Genomic DNA, 5,995 nt, shown 5'->3' with positions numbered 1-5,995 from the left:
AGCCAAATAAGCGTGTATATTGGATGCCAGAAAAGGTTAAACATTAGTTCATGACTTCACAAATATTAGCATCCTAATTTTAAAATAGGGAAGGTAGAGAAGGAGATAAGTGCATCAGAGGCTTCCACTTGTTCCAGAAGAAAAACTGGGGAAATAAGGATGAGGATGAGGGTGTAGACGGTACAGCGACACGCTCCAGGGCACGTTGTTCTCTGTGCATCACCCCGCCAGTGGCAGGCGGCCAACTGCTCCTTTCATGGGATCCTCACCTGCCTAGGCGGGGCCAATGCATTTCATCCAGAGTAGCATCTTCTCCCAGGAAGTGCAAACAAACAAGCAATGATTGCTTATCCTTTCAAAGTATGGGCAAAGAAAAATACACAGTGGACACAGAGACACTGCACATGAAAGCCAGATTTTTGCGTCTTTTGCTAAGACTGTTTAAAAGATGATACGATCTCCATATTGTATATTAATGAGCACTTGGCTTTCAGTATTGTTTCCATTCTTATAACACCAGCTCCAGACCTGTGAGCTTCTGATCCCAGAGGGGCTGTGGAGTTACCACCTTCAGGCAGGAAATCCTCACATCTATAGACCTAATAATAAAAGTAAATAAATTGAGGGGCACCTGGGTGGCTCAATAGGCTAAGCGTCCGACTTTGGCTCAGGTCATGATCTCGCGGTCTGTGAGTTCGAGCCCCGCGTCGGGCTCTGTGCTGACAACTCAGAGTCTGGAGCCTGCTTTCGATTCTGTGTCTCCGCATCTCTCAGCCCCTCCCCTGCTCATGCTCTGTGTCTCTCTGTCTCTCAATAATAAATAAACGTTAAAAAAATTTTTTAACTAAATTGATACCATGTACCACTTTTTCAAGTGTTTTTAAATGCTTTATAAATAATAAAATACAAGTTTGTAGAAGCATTGCCAAATCCATGCCAGCTTTTACATTTATGTATTTGTCAGTGATTTGACATAAAAACTGTAACTATCATAAAACAGATTGATTCACTGGGAGTCTCACGTTTATTTTCTTTCAACTTCATTCTGATTCTGAGGTCCCATCCCTATGGACAAGAAATTCAAGCTGTTTTTCTCTGGGTTCCCCTCACCCACAATGCAAAGCTAGTGTTATATCATCAATTCTCATCCATTCTCTCCAGTCATTTCGTGAAGTATGGAAATCTTCAGTGAACCTGGGGGTCAGCTACTTGGGACCGAGTCCCGCTGATGCAACTAACTCACAGCTTCTGAGGGCTGGCACCTGTCGGGACCAGGACAGAGGCTTCAAATAAGAAGGAAGTAAAATGTATAAGGGAACAAACTCAGTATTTCTATCAATTATCCCTACTATCATCTTGTATCAATAGGTCTAGTTAGGAGACAGAAATCACACAATAATTTTAACAGGGAGACTTTAATATAAAGAATTATATAACCGTAACAGGGAGCTGACTGTCAAGGGATAAAAAGAACTCTAGAGGATATCCAAGGGATGAAGGAGAATGCTCAACGAAAGAACACACTTGAAAAAGAGATCACCACCCACCCCCCCTTTCTAAGGCTGGCATTCAGATCTCATTGAAAAGGTGTGATTGAAGCCCACTGGGTAGTGGGGAAATTCTCCAGGAGGACCTGAGCCAGAACTGATCCACAGTGGCTGGCCAAAGGTTGGAAGGCAGGGTAACATGGGCCGGGACTGGCCAGCAGAAAACACCCCACCAGTGTGTAGGAGGCTCAAGGCCGAGAAGACAACCTCTAGGGTACCTGTGAGGCTCCCTGAGAATCTACTGGGACAGATGCTACTGAAACAGTGGAGGGGGCGCCTGGGTGGCTCAGTCGGTTAAGCATCTGACTCTGAGTTTCAGCTCAGGTCCTGATCTCACAGTTTAGTGGGCTCGAGTCCCAGGTCAGGCTCTGTGCTGGCAGCACAGAACTTGCTTGGGATTCTCTCTCTCCCTCTCTCTGCCCCTCCCCCACTCGTACTGTCTCTGTCTCTCTCAAAATAAATAAATAAACTTAAAAAAAAAAAAAGAAATTCAGTGGAGGGGAGTACCACTGGGTGTCCACCACTCATGCCACTGACTACCACAGTAGCACTTAAAAAACAAGCAACAAAGCACAGAATCACACCAGTATGGGAAGTGATGCCCATGTCCCTTTATTTGCTGCAATGCCCCACCTCAGCTGCCTTGTGCTGTGACGGTGCCCCAATCGTTCTGAGGCAAAATGAGGCAGGATGCTTCACCACCCACTGGAGTTCGTGTGGGCGAGATTACTGGAGAGATTCCATGGTTCTCCATTCCTTAAGGGGCTGTTAGTAAAACAGCTTCCAGGACCCAGAGATTTAACCAAGGAGACAAATCACAGCATGCGTGATGAAACCCGGAAATGCTTCTCCCCTCCCATGATGCCAAGTTTCCAGCCTTGCCTGCCCCTTCTGCAGACTCGGGCAAACATACGTGCACCAGCCTCTCCCATTGGCAGTCTGTCAATATGCCCAATCTCCAGCATGGTCACAGCTCTATCCCAAGAGGCTCCTCATCGGTGGGGTCTCCATGAAGGGGCTGAAAGTAGTGGTCTTCCTTCCCTCACCCCACCCCATAGTCCTGGCCAGTAGCCCTCTCTACATTCTCTGATGAATAAAGGAAAGATCGTCTCAATATTGTATAAAGCACCATGCAAATGCAGCTGTAAGTTAGGTCCCCCGCCCTATGCCCTTCTAGCTTAATGGCTATCCTAGGCTCATCCTTAGAAAATTCAGGCATCACTGCCTCCTAGAATTCCCACCCACCAGAGAGGCTTCAGTGGGGCCTGTCTAACCTGGGTGATGATAGACTTGGAGGGACACATCTCAGTCCTCACAGATTGGAGCTAAGAACCCTCCAGCACCCACAGCTGGGTGTCCTGCCATCCCATTACCAGACACTTTCTGAGCAAGCAGGGAGCCAGGAAAGCAGTGCCTTCCGAACTCGCTCCTCCCTTCCGCTCTTTCCAAGGTAAGCTTTCTAATGAAAAGAATTTATGATAGTAAAGAGCTGGAAAATTATGAATATTTAAAAGATAAGAATTTTAAAAGAGTTGCTCAGATCTGAATTTCCATTTGGCATGTTCAGAGATGTACTCTCTCTATAGAGCAGGAGGAATTTGGGGAAAATGTTGTCTGGCTTTGATCCAAAATGAAGACCTGATTTTTTTGGAGAGGTTTTTGGTTAAATTTGAGTGGGTTTTGGTTGGTTTGATCCTTTTTTTTTTTTTAGGGAGTGGATTTTTTGGCTCATTGGTTGGTTGGCATTTTAAATCATGGGACTAGTTTAGTTTTGAAAGACAACTTTGCCCATAGGTGCTGACTTAAAAATACAAACTCAGTGACTCAGAACTCGGAGGCCAGAAAGGAATAGAAAACGTCCAAACATCTTTCAGTGTTCTTGGATACACATTAAGGGATTATTTCCCCTTAAAGTAATCTAAAAAAAAAAAAAACCCAAAAAAAGAAAAGGAAGGCAGGTAGGCAGGAAGGCAGGAAGAAAAAGGAAGGAAATAAAGAAAAAATTGGTTCTTAGAGTTCCTTTTTGGACAGGGGTAAAAAGACTTCTTAAAAACATTACTAATATATATATATTCCAAAAACATAAACAGATGTTAGAGGAGGATTAAGAATTTAGCACAATTTGCTGTTTTAAAACCTCAGCCCTGTAGAGATCTCTCCTTAAAAAGAAATAAATATCTAAAGAAAGAAATAAGGAATTGGGGGTAAATTTGGAAAGGACAGTTGGGTGGTATGGCCAGAACATTAAGGTGAAGGCAGAGCTTTTTCTAAACACAGAGAAAAGGCTTAGCATTGTAGTTATAGTCAGCAAAGAAATAAGAGCACAGCTGTTAACATTCAGATTTGAAACATATGACTGCTTTGGGATTTATTTTTTATTGGACTTTGCAAATTGCTAAAACCAGGCCCAATAACCATTCTCCTTGGCAATGATTTTCTTCTGTTCTTAGAATGCACCTCTTTGGGAGTGGCAATCAGCAGCCACTTCTGACCCTAGAGAAGCCTCAACAAAGTGGTCACCTTCTGGAAGTGGGGAACAGCTTCATGGCCCCAAGGACAATACAGTGGATCAAGCATTTAGCTAGAAAATCAAGTTTATTGGTCCATTTGTCCAAATTCTTCTACTGATGCTGAGTGAAACAGGGGGGCATAACGGTTCCTACCCCCTAGGGTTGAGAATTAAATGGGCGGACAGTTGTACAGCACACAGCTGTGTGCCTGGCACACAGTAGGCACTCTCTTTGGGTTCGCTCTGACCTTACCCAGCATGCCTGGGCACCCTACTTTAAAACTCCATGAAATCAGGGCACCTGGGTGGGTCAGTCAGTTAAGCAATCCAACTCGATTTGGGCTCAGGTCATGATCTCACGGTTCACGGTTTCGAACCCCATGTCGGGTTCTGCACTGGTATCACAGAGCCTCCTTGGGATTCTGTCTCCCCACCCCCTGCCCCATCCTCTTTCTCTCAAAGGTAAATAAGTAAACAACAACACCAACAAAATAACCCCATGAAATCACTCTCAGCATTTTCTAACGCTTCTACAAAGGTGGACAATTCCAGCAACCAGAGGCTACAAGATTCCATCATTCTGCTGTTATATCTCCCATATGAAAGTGAGAAATCTGTTATAAAGACTTTAAAGCATCTTAGATGTACACATAACTCTAAACAAATCACCCAGAAGAAACACAAGCAACTGTCATATAAGTTTTTCCTAAATTTCATCACATCAATCTCAAGCATCAAAAGGGGAAGCACTTTTTTTCTCAAAGAAAATAGCTTCTTTAAAACAAGACCTCATCAAAAGTCTCCTACTTTAATTCCTAATAAAGAAAATAAAAACAGTAAACTCTTCTCTTTTTTTACTTTTATTTACTTTTGAGAGACACAGAGTGCGAGCAGGGGAGGGGCAGAGAGAGACAGGACACAGAATCTTAAACAGGCTCCAGGTTCTGAGCTGTCAGCACAGAGCCCAATGCAGGGCCCGAACCCATGAACCATGAGATCATGACTTGGACTGAAGTCAGATTTTAACCGACTGAGCCACCCATGTCTCCCCAGTAAACTCTTCTTTGAAGCCATTCAACAGAACAAGGGAGGGCATCTGAAAGATGTGTTCTTTGCCTTTTGTACAAGTGTCTTCTATCTGTTTGCCCAAGGAAATAATTTCTCCCATGGGCCATCAACCTGCTTTGAGAGAATGCAAAGGAAAGAAAAAAATACAACAAGCTTGAAACAAGACAAGTAACATAGAAATGCAAATATTTCAGGGCGCCTGGATGGCCCAGTTTGTTAAGCATCCGACTTCAGCTCAGGTCACAATCTCCTGCTTCATGAGTTCAAGCCCCACATCAGGCTTGCTGCTGTCAGCACGGATCCTCTGTCCCCGTCTCTCTATGCCCCTCCCTGGCTCGTGCTTGCTCACTCGCTCTCTCTCTCTCTCTCTCAAAAAGCACTCTCAACAACAGCCAAATTATGGAAAGAGTCTAAATGTCCATCAACTGATGAATGGATAAAGAAATTGTGGTTTATATACACAATGGAATACTACGTGGCAATGAGAAAAAATGAAATAGGGCCTTGTGTAGCAACGTGGATGGAACTGGAGAGTGTGATGCTAAGTGAAATAAGCCATACAGAGAAAGACAGATACCATATGGTTTCACTCTTATGTGGATCCTGAGAAACTTAACAGAAACCCATGGGGGAGGGGAAGGAACAAAAAAAAAAGAGGTTAGAGTAGGAGACAGCCAAAGCATAAGAGACTGTTAAAAACTGAGAACAAACTGAGGGTTGATGGGGGGTGGGAGGGAGGGGAGGGTGGGTGATGGGTATTGAAGAGGGCACCTTTTGGGATGAGCACTGGGTGTTGTATGGAAACCAATTTGACAATAAATTTCATATATAAAAAAAAATAAATAAAAATAAATAAATAAATAAATAAACA

The sequence above is a fragment of the Lynx rufus genome, unplaced genomic scaffold (genome assembly GCF_022079265.1).
Source record: "Lynx rufus isolate CCGP_SWC_20201006 ecotype Redwood Valley unplaced genomic scaffold, mLynRuf1.p SCAF_6, whole genome shotgun sequence".
NCBI lineage: Eukaryota > Metazoa > Chordata > Mammalia > Carnivora > Felidae > Lynx > Lynx rufus.
This window is presented reverse-complemented; position numbering follows the sequence as displayed.